The sequence below is a fragment of the Periophthalmus magnuspinnatus genome, chromosome 16, assembly GCF_009829125.3.
Source record: "Periophthalmus magnuspinnatus isolate fPerMag1 chromosome 16, fPerMag1.2.pri, whole genome shotgun sequence".
Lineage (NCBI taxonomy): Eukaryota > Metazoa > Chordata > Actinopteri > Gobiiformes > Gobiidae > Periophthalmus > Periophthalmus magnuspinnatus.
In genome coordinates this window covers 1488505-1503570 of record NC_047141.1, presented here as the reverse complement: position 1 = coordinate 1503570, position 15066 = coordinate 1488505, and the positions used below count along the sequence as shown (strand labels likewise).

At 43.3% G+C, this 15066-nt stretch overlaps 1 protein-coding gene across 2 annotated transcripts in view; it reads left to right on the top strand.

Annotated features, from left to right (window-relative positions):
- ascc3 (activating signal cointegrator 1 complex subunit 3) overlaps window positions 1-15066 on the top strand; it is a 222178-nt gene that overhangs the window by 64158 nt on the left and 142954 nt on the right. The window lies entirely within an intron of this gene.

Genomic DNA, 15066 nt, shown 5'->3' with positions numbered 1-15066 from the left:
GAGGATATAAATGTGCGATGTCACTGGGATCCAGAGCCACTGCCCACGAGCCATGACGAGGACTGACTGAACCACCCCCAAATCAGAATAGGCACAGATGCTAACAAGTGTCATCGCAATGACAGAGGGCCCCCTTGTGGATAAACACCAGAACTAACAACATTGTAACACTGTATTGAAACACAGAAAGATGAGACAGTCTGGTGTTGTAAAGGCGATTATAATAATGCGTAATAATCATGATTATAAAAAAATATATAAAAAAATGCCACAAACAATTAATTGCAGACATTTTTTTCCCCAATTAATGATATCATTGTATATCGTCACTTTCCTAGTGGTAATACAGGAAGTGCTCCACTTTAAACTCCACACACTCATTTGGAATCATTTGGATGATTTCAGCCCTGGAATTGCCAATCTCTATTGAACTAAAGGTAAAAGGAGCTGTTAACTTGAAAACTACCACTTCATGACATCACAAGGTCGAACAGAGCATTTTGAGCTTTGGAGATGTAACAGACTACTAATAAAGTGTTACTCAGACATGTGTGAATGAATGGTCTGTTTTTGAGAAGGGAACAGCATTAGAACATGGTTTAAAGCTCACAAGTCAGTTTTGTGTAATATATTACCTTTACATTGTTTATATGGCAACATGATGGCCTAATTATTCTGTGTTTTTGTTGTTTTTTGGGGTATTTGTTTTTTTTTGCCAATAATACGATGGCACAAAATCATATTTTATTTTAAATGGGTTTTTTTTGGCCCTTCAGACAGAGCCCTCAGCCGTCTCTTAGCCGATGATGATAACCCAGTGTTTTTCCTGAAGGATGCAGATGGAAGTGCTGTTTTAATGCTCTATTTAATGATTATGAATGAGTCACAGTGTTAAGTCGTTAGCGTTAGCGGTTTACTTTAGCTTGAGCTGGTAATTGTCACTAAAGAGTTTGCGAAATTACTTTTGTTTTTGAGTATACAGTTTTTCCAGTGTTAAAATAGAGTCTGTGTGATTAGTTTCATGACACATTTATATATGCACTGGGAAGAGACGTGTAAATAAGGCTGATGACAGTAGTTGCTATCTAGGCCTTTCATCATAATAACTATATCAACTTAAGGTTTACGGCGTGTAAGATTAAATGAATAACTTGTCTGACTTATAACAGACTCAAATTAACATCTAAAGTGTTTCATTCTGCTGTTTTCTTCTTGCAGCCCATGATTTTTAACAGTATTGTAGACTATTGTAGTTTTTGTGGTTTAAATCTGCCCTTGGGTTTTTGTGTTAGTGGCTGTTTTCTTACTTTAAGCCAAACTATTGAAATCAGTATCGAACTGAAAAAGCGAGATCGGTGCATTTTGGTTAATAATTAGACAAAAATACCACTGTAAAAGTACCTTAATGAAATGTTTTTACTTTAGTCTTTGTTTTGGCTTAAATGTTCCACAGTGGAACTTTAATGTTGTTTTGGGCATTACCAGGAACAGCCCCCTCCCCCTCTCTCGTTCTCTGCGTCTGTGTCATTCTTCTGTTTTGGGCATTACAGTGAGCACATCCCCCTCTCTCTTGTTCTGTGTGTTGTTCTTCTGTTTTGGACATTACCATGAGCACATCCCCCTCTCTCTTGTACTCTGCATCTGTGTCGTTCTTCTGTTTTGGGCATTACCATGATCACATCCCCCTCTCTCTTGTTCTCTGTGTTGTTCTTCTGTTTTGGACATTACAGTGAGCACATCCCCCTCTCTCTTGTACTCTGCATCTGTGTCGTTCTTCTGTTTTGGGCATTACCATGATCACATCCCCCTCTCTCTTGTTCTCTGTGTTGTTTTTCTGTTTTGGACATTACAGTGAGCACATCTCCCTCTCGTTCTCTGCATTGTTGTTCTGTTTTGGGCATTACCATGAGCACATCCCCCTCTCTCTCGTACTCTGCGTCTGTGTCCTTCTTCTGTTTTGGGCATTACCGTGAGTACACCCCCCTTTCTCTCTCGTTTTCTGCGTCTGTTCCCTTCTTCTGTTTTGGGCATTACCGTGAGCACATCTCCCTCTCTCTCTCTCGTTCTCTGTGTTGTTTTTCTGTTTTGGACATTATCGTGAGCACATCTCCCTCTCTCTCGTTCTCTGTGTCGTTCTTCTGTTTTGGGCATTACCGTGAGTACACCCCCCTCTCTCGTTTTCTGCGTCTGTGCCGTTCTTCTGTTTTAGGCATTACCGTGAGCACATCCCCCTCTCTCTCTCTCGTTCTCTATGTTATTCTTCTGTTTTGGGCATTACCGTGAGCACATCCCTCTCTCTTTCTTATTCTCTGCATCTGCGTCTGTGTCGTTCTTCTGTTTTGGGCATTACCGTGAGCACATCTCCCTCTCTCTCTTGTTCTCTGCGTTGTTCTTCTGTTTTTGGCATTACCGTGAGCACATCCCCCTCTCTCTCGTTTTCTGCGTTTGTGTCGTTCTTCTGTTTTGGGCATTACCGTGAGCACATCCCCCTCTCTCTCTCGTTCTCTGTGTCGTTCTTCTGTTTTGGCCATAACTGTGAGCACATCCTTCTCTCTGTCTTGTTCTCTATGTTGTTCTTCTGTTTTTGGCATTACCATGAGCACATCCCCCCTCTCTCGTATTCTCTGCATCTGCGTCTGCGCTATTCTTCTGTTTTGGGCATTACCGTGAGCACATCTCCCTCTCTCTCTCGTCCTCTGCGTTGTTCTTCTGTTTTGGGCATTACCATGAGCACATCCCCTTCTCTCTCGTTCTCTGTGTCGTTCTTCTGTTTTGGACATTACCGTGAGCACATCCCCCCTCTCTTTCTCGTTCTCTGCGTCTGCATTGTTCTTCTGTTTTGGGCATTACCGTGAGCACATCCCCCTCTCTCTCTCACTCGTTCTCTTCGTCTGCGTCATTCTTCTGTTTGTGTTTTTAGCTCTTGAGGCTCCGGCTGCTTCTTCAGCAGGTGCTCATGGACCAAATGATGGATTAGTTCACTGTACTATCTCTCCTCCGGTTCCTCCCCTCCTAATCTTCTTTCTCCTCCTCTTCCTCCTCCTTTCCTACTACCTCTCCCCCAGCTCCTCCCTCTCCTTTTCCTCTTTCTTTTCCTCTCTCTTCATCTTCTCCCCCCTCCTCCCCCTCCTTTTCCTCAGTCAAATCCGCTGACTTCCACGTTGCCATGAACATCATCACACCAAAGCGCCGCATGAAGTCGGTGCCTCCTATGGACAGCTGCACATCACACTAGAACAGCACTTTTTTTTTTTTCATTTGTACCATGATGACGCGATGCCGACGAATCCTACCATTATCACCGATTAAGAAAATATACCTGGAGAAGAATGTGCGTACATCACAGTGGGCGTGTCACAGTGGGTGTGTACATCACAGTGGGCGTGTACATCACAGTGGGCGTGTCACAGTGGGTGTGTACATCACAGTGGGTGTGTCACAGTGGGCGTGTACATCACAGTGGGCGTGTCACAGTGGGCGTGTACATCACAGTGGGCGTGTCACAGTGGGCGTGTACCGGTGGAGGTTAAACGGGACTAGATCAGCAAAATGGTGTCTTGAAAGTCGATTAAAGATTACTCAAACATGAATCATTTCAAATACAACTTCAGAGGCTCAATGAGAAGAAACGACTAGAACATGGATAAAAGTCCAGTTTGTAGAATACATCCGCTGTATTTCTCCGTCTCCTCCTCCCTGTTTGTGTATTGGGGCTGTGTGTTTGGCCAGGTCATTCTGCTCTCTCTGCTGCAGGTTTGGAGCGGGGCTGATAAGCTCCTCTGAAAAAACTGGCAATTAAAAAGTTGATCAGGCTGTCAGCCCAAATGGAATGAAATGGAACCAGAAACTAATTAAAGGGACGGCAACAATTATATCTCTTATAGCTTCCCATTACCAAATGCACACAGGGATTTAATTAGCTTAGGCGCTTGTACGGCAAAGAAACACTGCCACCTCCCTTTAAAGACTCTTCTGGATGACAGACTTAACTGTGAGGACAAGACAACTTAAAGGGCCCATATTATGCTGCTTTCTGATCTATGTTACAATGTTGTTTCCTTTCTTTCTACTCTCAAAAGACACGTTCCACCTTGTGATGTCATGTGGTGATACAGGGAGTTCTCCACCACGTTTTTTAAACTCCATACATCTTCACTAGAATCATTTGGATAGTTTCAGCCCTGGAATTGCCAATCTCTCTAACATCACAAGGTGGAACAGAGTGTTTTGAGCTTTGGAGATGTATCGACTTTAAGCCAAACAGTTCAGTGCCCAAAAATATTTTATCAATAATTGGAATTAAAAGCATTTAGGCAAAAAGAAGATACAACATAAAAAGAGGTTCATTCAGCTCAACTCATGATTAAAATAAAGTATAAATAAATAAATAAATAAACATTCTGGGATTTTATATTTTAAAATAGAATAAAAGTCCTCCACAATTTTGGAGGGAAAAAAAACAAACAAACAAAGGCCCTCCTCCCGGCTAAACACAAGTTAGGTTTGTGGAGTAAACCTGTTCAGAGTACTGTATTTTCCAGACTATCCTTTGCTCTGAAGTACATCAGCGAAAACATGCGTAATAATGAAGAAAAAAAAGATATAAGTCACACTAGACTATAATTTGTATTTTTCGGGAAATTTATTTTACAAAATCTGAGACCAAGAACATCTTTAAAGGCAAGTTATAATAATAACAATAAAATAGAGAACAACAGGCTGATTAGCAGTACTGCACACTAATGTAACACAGACAATGAACGGAATACGTTTCTGGTATGTTAACACAAGCTATATTGTCCACAAACACGAGAGACACAAAAGTTCTTTTCACTGATGTTTACTGTGGTCTTACTTCTTCATCACACAAACACATCAAATATAACACAAGCTCTGGCTCATATTACATATACACACAAAAGTGCACCTGAACACATGGAAGATATGCACACCACTTTGGCCTGCTAGTAAACAAAACTTTATATTTTACTTTACAATTGTTTCTTAAATAGTGCTCTGTCAGGTAAGACTTCACATTAACTAAAAAAAAAAGGCTGAACCGGAAAACAGGAAGTAGTTTTCACAACCTTTAACTAGACTTATGATAAACTAAACATTTACAATATTGTTCCAAATGAAAAATGATCACCTTTATGGTCTTATAAATGAAGGTGAAATTAAATATAAAATGGACAAAAGAAAACAAATCAAGTAAATGCTCTTAAAGGTGTTACAAACACACCAGCAGCAGCGTCGTGGTCAACCAAGTGAACTGCAACATGTATAATCAACTGTTACCTAACACATATTTATTCAACTACATGAAGCATAGACAGAACTGAAAATGTGTCTGTATATAAGATATTAAGAGTTTGCCAGATAACTAAAGCATAAAAATCAAGTTTACTCTCACGCCAAATCACTAAATTCATTAAATTCTTCATCCTCGGTGTCACTTCTGAACAACTCCACCTGCTCCAGAAGTAGATGAAGCACCGCTCTGGAAGTAGATGGCTGTCATACTGGTACACAAATCTAGACTGCCCTCGCGCAGTTGTCAGTGTGAGATGTGAAATTATATATTTAAATTATTTCACATATAAGTCACATCTGAGTATAAGTCGCACCCCCGGACAAACTATGAAAGAAAGTGCGACTGATAGTCCAAAAAATACGTAAGCGCTTTTATTTTTGCTGTTTTTTGGCTAAAAAGTTACACGGTGGGGCTTTAAACAAAATACTGAAATATGCTATATATTTTTAGTCTGAATTTCCATATTAAGCAGCTCTCTCCAGAGCCAAAAAACACTTCTGCTCCTTTATCTTTTCAGCCCATACCTTCCCCAGGCTCATTCTAATGAACCCAGAAGTCTATCATCCCATCAAAGTCACACAAATACAACTAAAATGTAAAAATATAACTAAAAAGGGAATATTGTGAAGTGTCTGCGGCTAAACTTACCTATAGCGACCTAGAAACATGTTCATCTCTAGAAATCCTAACTGTTTTAAATCATTTTTCACTTAACCCACTTCAAGTCACATCCCAATTAGCTGCAGCATTCCCAAATCATTGCTGTAATCTACAAGGGCCCAATTAATGCATTTTAAGTGTCCGGTGGATTGGCAGAGTATTCCCAGCGCTCCCAGTTTGTCCATATGGCTGTAGGCTGTGTACATGCTGTGCTAACGAGCCATCCCAATCCAACTGCTAGCTCGTTATAATGACCATCTCCTAATGTGGATGTTTACATGTTAGAGCCATGGCTGCAGCACACCTTCAGTTGTTTTTGTTTATGTTTTCTGTCCCAAAATGTGTCCTAAACCCTGGGCTGGACTGTTAAAGGCACTCTATCTGAATTTTACAGCCTTTAAGTTGTTTAATTTAAAGTGTTTGCAGTGGTATTCCTCACTTACCTTATGCTTTAGTCACAGCAAAGAGTTTATAAGCTCTTTCCACAACTGCTGGAGACCAAAACGGAGTTCATTTAGCACGCTAACGTACACTTCCTGATTAGTGGACTTATTTTTACCTTAGGAGCTGCTTATACAATATATCTGTACTCGGTAAAGGCATATTTTGGTCACAAACATGGAAAGAAATCAGATACTTGCCTTTAAATCAAATACAATTTTGTACCATGTAGTTTTGAAGTTTCAGACTTCAGGAATAAGTTTGAATATTTTAGGCCTTAAACGGCATTGAATAAATATCTTGTTTATGCTAAAAATTAAGATTTCTGTTTTCACTTACCTCATACAGTGTATATATAAATGGACGTGGCTAACCAAATAGGAAGTGATCATAGGTGCGATTCTGGCTCCATCGCCTCTGGCTCCAATGCACTTTACATTGAAAATCAAAACCTGAACATTAACAGACAAGTCAGGTACCTCCTTTCCTCAAGGTCGTTCCTTATAGTTAGCAACAGGCTTGATTGACAGTGTTGTTAAGCACCTGCTCCGCGTTAAACCAGTGGTATGGGCAGGAAGGGGGTGTTACCTTCAACTGACTCGCTCCCGATTGGCTCTTTTGTTGCTATGCTCATGGTCGGTATTCCAATTATCGAACTCAAATTGGCCCCCATAACTGCTAGCCTCGATGAACTTTATTTGACTGGAGCTGAACGCCCTTTGGGCTTATTAATCCGGCCCGCAGAACGTGATCAAGTTATATAAAAATAGGTAAGGGTAAATTGTGTTCAAAGTTTTTCTGATGAGATTTTAGAAATTAGTTATTAATTTAGAAAACAATTTGGAAAACAATTTGTACAATGAGCCTTGCATATTCATGCATGTTACATCATATTACTCTAATGTGATATATATATCCTGGCCGGCCCCTCTGTAAAATTTTAAAACTTATTGTGGCCCGTGTGCCCAAAAGTTTGCCCACCCCTGGTCTATGATCTCCACCCACATACCTGTGCTTAGTTTTGTGTCTGTAACTGTTTTGCCAAAATAAAAATGTGTACATTAAAAAGTACTATATTGAAATTCCTCATCAAAGAGATGGGGCCCATCAGTTCCAGTTTCAGTTTTGGAAAAGTCTATGGAACTATTTCTGTTATTAATTAGATGAGTCTTTATTGTCTCCTTTATGGAGAAACGCTTGTTGAACAATTATCCGTTTTAGATCAGTTTAACAGTTTACAATTTACAGAACATAAAGGGCTGATCTACATGTGTTACAGTTTCAGTATCAAAAGAAAAGCATGGTATGTCTGGCTGCCTTCACTGGCTTCTGTTTCACATCGGGTCAACTATTGTGCGCTCTATGGGTCATCTGTGTGTACTCTGTGGGTCCTCTTTATCTGAGGGCGTTACTGCAGCCCTATACTCCTCCCAGAGCTCTGAGGTCAGCTAACCAGGTCCTGCTGCTGTGCCCAAAACCTTGAGACCAGAAGTGACTGAGCCTTTTCAGTGGCAGTGCCCAGATTATGGAACAGCGCCCTCTGCCTGTCAGATCCTGTCAGTCTTAGTAGTTTAAGACTACACTGAAACCCCACCTCTTCTCCCTAGTATTTAATCAAACACCTGTATGATTATTCTGTTCATATGTATCGTGTGTCTGTATATTTGTGTTGACTTTTATGTGAAGCTCTTTGTTCAGCTAAGGTTGCTTTAAATGTGCCATAGAAATAAACTTGAAGTGAATAGTCTTCTTGAAAGGAGCAGGTGTGTGCCCCTCTCAGACAGAGCAGCTGTGTCTAAAGATTGGTTTTGTGGTGGACTCATGGACAGCTGCTTATTAACGACCCAGTTTAACCTGCTATCCAATGATCCGGTTTAACCTGCTCTGTAACGTGGGCCACAGATGAGCACTCTCTGCTCACAACAGGGATAAAAGACTGCAATGATAAATAACAATATTGAGATTAATTTATGCCACTGACACAATAAACCAACAGCACGATTCTCCCCCCAAAAAACATTCTAAAGACACTAGTACAAATAAGAGTATCATAGCAACCAAAGAGCCAATCTGGAGCCGGGTTGCTGACGGTAGCGCCCGCACTGCTGGTTTAGCAAAGTCTGTATTAATTTTCATATCTTGATTTACGACATAATAGTGAAATAAAAAGGATCATGTAGAGCATGCTAATAAGAACATTTAAGACCAAAATGACGAGTCTGAAAGCAGCAGTTACAGAGAGAGGACACAGTTTTTTAATAGAAAGTGAACTGGAGCCAGAGTTGATGGAACTGGAAGAGTGATGATCACTTCCTTTTTGGAACATGGTGGCTAGCAAGTTAGCTGTGTCCATGTATATATACAGTCTTTGTTCATAAATTGTTTTGTTTTTTCATTCTATATTACAATATCACAATAGACCACAGTTATAACTTATGGGAGGCATTACGAGGTTTAATGTTCGCCTCATGTTCACTCAGAGCAATTAAACTCAAGCTTTTTTCATACTCTCCTTATAAAGCAGCCTTTATGTTTCAGTTCAACTCAGTCCATTTAATTACACAAGACTATTTTGCTAAAAGACTGCACCATTCACCACTCCACTGCCTGTCTTTAGCCTTTGATAAGTGAGCGAACAAAACAAAGACACTTAAATACAATCAGAAAATTACTTAAAAATACTTAAAACCAAAGACAGATCAAACTTGTCACCACTTTAACCTGTGTCACGAGGCCATATTCCAGTTTAAAGGAGACACTAGCTCAGTTGGTTAAGAGTTTGTCCACTGATCCGAAGGTTGGCGGTTCGAATCTCTCTCTTGACATAAAAGTTTCAAGTGTGGACACCTGTTAGACCAATCACACTCATGTCCTCATATGTTCAGACCCTGCCCTTCTTCCCCCTCACTTTTCCCTTTTGTCCTCCAGACCTGGCCCCTCCTCCTTCCTCACGCTCCTCTTTTGTCCTCCAGACCCTGCCTCTCCTCCTCCCTCACGCTCCCCTTTAGCCCTCCAGACCCGCCCCTCCTCCTCCCTCACGCTCCCCTTTAGTCCTCCAGAAACTCATTGAGGTGAATCATTAGGATGTTTTGAATGGATAAGGTCAGTAAAGAATCACTTTGAACCACTGCAAACTGTTTAAAATGAGCTAGGTCTGTTTTTTCCCGTTTTTAAGGCGGTAAAAATCAGGTACTGCCCCTTTAAGTGTTTCTATTTTATACTTTTCCAAGTCGTTTCTTTTACAACTGCATGCAGCTTATTGCAGTATAGTAAATACGACTCCGGCATCGCGCCGCCATGGGACTGGTTCAGACTTGCACTGCTGGATCTCTCCAATGAGAAGTTGTGTGCACGCATTCATTTGCATAACAATGAAGTGCGAGGGGCTTTAAGGAGAGTATAAAACGGCACTGAAGATTTCCAAAGATCATTAAAAGATGGCAACTTTCTATTTACAACATGTGTGCTTTAGCTCAAGGTGAACGTGGGGCCAGCATACATTTACATAGATTAGCATGTTTAAGAAGCGAGGGGACAATGACGTTTTTGTTCTAAAGTCAATAAATCAAATCGAGGGTCAGTGATGATGTTTGTGGCTCTTTGGTGAGTGTGAGAGGGGAAAGCCATCGGCCCATAATTCATAGATGAATATTTATCAGTAAGAAGAGACGGGGAGGGGTGGGAGTGTGGGTAAATGGTCAGGAGTGTGGGTAACCGCTCAGGTGAAGACATCAGAGCTTCTCATTAAACCTCTCGACCTGATTTTCAAATTGTGAAAGGAGGAAAGGGTAGTGAAAGACATATTCAGATCTGTCAACTCCTCTTCACTCTCCCCTTTAGTCCTTCCAGACCCCACCCCTCCTCCTCCCCCTCTCTCTCCCCTTTAGTCCTCCAGACTCCGCCCCACCTCCTCACCCTCATTCTCCCCTTTAGCTCTCCAGGCCCCACCCCTCCTCACTCTCCCCTTTAGTCCTCCAGACTCCGCCCCTCCTCCTTCCCCTCACTCTCCCCTTTAGTCCTCCAGACCCCGCCCCTCCTCCTCCCCCTCACTCTCCCTTTTAGCCCTCCAAACCCTGCCCATCCTCCCTCCTCACTCTCCCCTTTAGTCCTCCAGACTCCACCCCTCCTCCTCCCCCTCACTCTCCCCTTTAGCTCTCCAGGCCCCACCCCTCCTCCTTCACTCTCCCCTTTAGCCCTCCAGACCCCGCCCCTCCTCCCTCCTCACTCTCCCCTTCAGTCCTCCAGACCCCGCCCCTCCTCCCTCCTCACTCTCCCCTTTAGTCCTCCAGGCCCCGCCCCTCCTTCCTCCTCACTCTTCCCTTTCACCCTCCAAATCCCGCTGCCGTTTACAAGAGACAAAGGAGTGTTCCAATTCTCTTTAGCAGCGAGGGGTGAGGCTGAGGTGAAGGGCTGTGCACCACTTCAAACAGAGCAAATCCAGATGCAAACTTCAAACCGAGGCGTAGGAGGAGTTTGAAGAATCAAGGAAATGCATTGGCGAAATAAACTCTCAAATGGTTAGCTGATTAGCACTTTAATGACATCTATAAAGTTACAAGGCTGTGTTTTTGTTAATTTTGCCCACTGTAATTCACAATGTCATAAAAAGGCATGGGACGATATTCAAGTTTGGCATCACGATTATCAAAATAACTGCGATTAATGATTATATTTTCCTTTACTTTTCCTTTTTTGACTTGAAAGAAATCTACTTAAGTAAAAGTATTACCTGTTAGTACCTGTTTGAAAATGTACTTGAAGAGTAAAAAGTCAAATTGTTTTGCACAGTTTGAGGCCTTATAAAGCTTCAAATGTGGTGATTTGGAAAAAGATTTGAACTGAATTTTGAATTAATATTTGTTTTGTCTCTGCTTTTATTTGTATATTTTTGTTTTGTTCAAATTATGAATGTGTTAAAAATACCTAAAGTTTATGCATACATAGTTTCATATAAGCTCTGCTCTGCTCCTCTCTCCTGTCGGCTTAAGTGCTCTCTAATAAAGTTACTCTGTGATGCATTAATAACCTCTACTCTCCTCTACCTCCTCTCTCTCCTTTTTTCTCCCTCTGTCCCTCTCCCTCTTTCTCCACTCTCTTCCTCCTTCTCTCACTACTTTTTTTCTGCCTCTCTCTTTCTCTCTCTCTCTTGCTCTTTCTTTCTCTCTCTCTCCTGTGTCTTTGTCTCCTGTCTCTTTCTCCCTCTCTCTACTTCTTTTCTCCCTTGACTCCCTCTCCTTTTTCTCCCTTCCTCTCCTTCCTCCCTCCTTCCTCTCTCCTCTCTCTCCTTGTCGCATCTCTGTCTCTACTTATTTTCCCTCTGTCTCCTTCTCTCTCTCCTCTCTCTCCTCTCTCTCCTTCCATCTCTCCCTACTTATTTTCTCTCTGTCTCATTTCTCTCTCTCCCTCTGTCACTCCCTCCCTCTCTTTACTTATTTTTCCTCTGTTTCCCTCTCTCTCCTCTCTCCCTCCCTCTTTCTATTTATTTTCTCTCTCTCCCTCTCCCTCTCCCCCTCCTTCTCCCTCCTACGTATTTTCTCTCTGTCTCTTTTTCCTCTCTTTCCCTCCCTCTCTCTACTTATTTTCTCTCTGTCTCCCTCTTTTTCCTCTCTCTCCCTCACTCTACTTATTTTCTCTCTGTTTCCCTGTCTTTCCTCTCTCTCCCTCTACATATTTTCTCTCTGTCTCTTTTTCCTCTCTTTCCCTCCCTCTCTTTACTTATTTTCTTGCTGTTTCCCTCTCTTCCTTCTCTTTCCTTCCCTCTCTCTACTTATTTTCTCTCTTCGTCCCTCTCTCTCTACTTATTGTCTTCCTCCCTCTCCCTTCCACACCTCCTTTATCCGTGCTTTCTTTCCCTCTTTCATGATTTTGTTCTGAGTGTCAGAGTAAAACGCAGAGAAGAGAAACATGAGCACATACTTCTAATGAATCCTTCTAATCTGACCCATCTAAAGCTCAAGACGTCCTCTCTCCCAACGTGGCTCAAGGCTCCTCCCCCAGTGCCGCTCAAAGCTCCTCCCACCAAACGTTGCTCAAAGCTCCTCCCACCAAACGTTGCTCAAAGCTCCTCCCACCAAACGTTGCTCAAAGCGTCCTCGCATCTCTCTCCATCTAGCCCTCTCTCCTTATCTCCTTCACAGTGAGCTTCTTTGCGTCCCTCTCCCCCTCTCCCTCCCTCCATCTCTTCCTCTCCCTCTCTTCCTCTCTCATTATCTCCTTCACAGTGAGCTTCTCTCCCTCCTTCCCTCCCTCCCTCCCTCCGGCCCTCCCTCCCTCCGTCTCTCTCTCTCCCTCTCTCCTTATTGCCTTCACAGTGAGCTTGTCTCCTTGCCTCTCCCTCTCTCTCTCCATCTCTCCCTCTCTCCATCTTTTCCTCTCTCATCTCCTTCACAGTGAGCTTCTCCCTGCCTCTCCCTCTCTCTCCATCTCTCACTCTCTCCGTCTCTTCCTCTCTCCTCATCTCCTTCAATGTGAGCTTCCATACCTCCCTCTCCCTCCCTCTCTCCGTCTCTTCCTCTCTGCTCATCTCCTTCACTGAGAGCTTCCATCCCTGCCTCTCCCTCCCTCTCCCTCCCTCTCTCCGTCTCTTCCTCTCTGCTCATCTCCTTCACTGAGAGCTTCCATCCCTGCCTCTCCCTCCCTCTCCCTCCCTCTCTCCATCTCTTCCTCTCTGCTCATCTCCTTCACTGTGAGCTTCCATCCCTGCCTCTCCCTCTCTCTCTCCGTTTCTCCCTCTCTCCTTATCTCCTTCACAGTGAGCTTGAGGTCCAGAGCTGAGGTCAGTTTGATTGACAGCTGAAGCGTCCCACACAGACAGTGTCAGGCCCTGTGCTTCCTGTGGTGTCACAGACACAGACTGGCGTCTGCTTTCTGTGTCAGACAACATTCTGCACCGTCGCCTCTTTCACCGCCGACATTTCTTCTTGTTCCGATCATTTTAGATTTAATCTGGTTGCTAAGGGTAACTGGGGTAATATTTTCACTTGACCAATATTTTATGCTCAAAATAAACTTGGTTCAGCCCATGTTTAGTCCTGATTTAGTCCTGATTTAGTCCTGATTTAGTCCTGGTTTAGTCCTGGTTTAGTCCTGGTTTAGTCCTGGTTTAGTCCTGGTTTAGTGCTGGTTTGACCCTGGCTAGGTCCCTGTTTAGTATCTATTTAGTCCTGGTTTGACCTTGGTTCAGTCTCTGATTGAGTCCCTGTTTCAGTCCCTGTTCAGCCCAGGTTCAGTCCCTGTTTAGTCCCTGTTTAGCCCTGGTTCAGTCTCTATTTAGTCCCTGTTTAGCCCTGTTTTAGTTCCTGTTTAGTCTCTGTTTATCACTGGTTCAGTCTCTATTTAGTCCCTGTTTAGTCCCTGTTCAGCCGTGATTCAGTCCCTGTTTAGTCCCTGTTTAGCCCTGGTTCTGTCTCTATTTAGTCCCTGTTTAGCCCTGTTTCAGTCCCTGTTTAGTCCTGTTTCAGTCCCTGTTTAGCCCTGGTTCAGGCCCTGTTTAGTCTCTGTTTAGCACTGGTTCAGTCTCTATTTAGTCCCTGTTTAGTCCCTGTTCAGCCGTGATTCAGTCCCTGTTTACTCCCTGTTTAGCCCTGGTTCTGTCTCTATTTAGTCCCTGTTTAGCCCTGTTTCAGTTCCTGTTTAGTCCTGTTTCAGTCCCTGTTTAGCCCTGGTTCAGGCCCTGTTTAGTCCCTGTTTAGCCCTGTTTCAGTCCCTGTTTAGCCCTGTTTAGCCCTGTTTCAGTCCCTGTTTAGCCCTGGTTCAGTCCCTGTTTAGTCCCTGTTTAGCCCTGTTTCAGTCCCTGTTTAGCCCTGTTTAGTCCCTGTTTAGCCCTGTTTCAGTCCCTGTTTTGTCCCTGTTTAGCCCTGTTTCAGTCCCTGTTTTGTCCCTGTTTAGCCCTGTTTCAGTCCCTGTTTAGCCCTGTTTCAGTCCCTGTTTTGTCCCTGTTTAGCCCTGTTTCAGTCCCTGTTTTGTCCCTGTTTAGCCCTGTTTCAGTCTCTATTTAGTCCCTGTTTAGTCCCTGTTCAGCCGTGGTTCAGTCCCTGTTTAGTCCCTGTTTACCCCCTGTTCAGTCCCTGTTTAGTCCCTGTTCAGCCGTGGTTCAGTCCCTGTTTAGTCCCTGTTTAGCCCTGGTTCAGTCCCTGTTTAGTCCTGTTTCAGTCCCTGTTTAGCCCTGGTTCAGTCCCTGTTTAGTCCCTGTTTAGCCCTGTTTCAGTCCCTGTTTAGCCCTGGTTCAGTCCCTGTTTTGTCCATGTTTAGCCCTGTTTCAATCCCTGTTTAGCCCTGTTTCAGTCCCTGTTTAGCCTCGTTTCAGTCCCTGTTTTGTCCCTGTTTAGCCCTGTTTCAGTCCCTTTTTAGCCCTGTTTCAGTCCCTGTTTTGTCCCTGTTTAGCCCTGTTTCAGTCCCTGTTTTGTCCCTGTTTAGCCCTGTTTCAGTCCCTGTTTTGTCCCTGTTTAGCCCTGTTTCAGTCTCTATTTAGTCCCTGTTTAGTCCCTGTTCAGCCGTGGTTCAGTCCCTGTTTAGTCCCTGTTCAGCCGTGGTTCAGTCCCTGTTTAGTCCCTGTTTAGCCCTGGTTCAGTCCCTGTTTAGTCCCTGTTCAGCCGTGGTTCAGTCCCTGTTTAGTCCCTGTTTAGCCCTGGTTCAGTCCCTGTTTAGTCCTG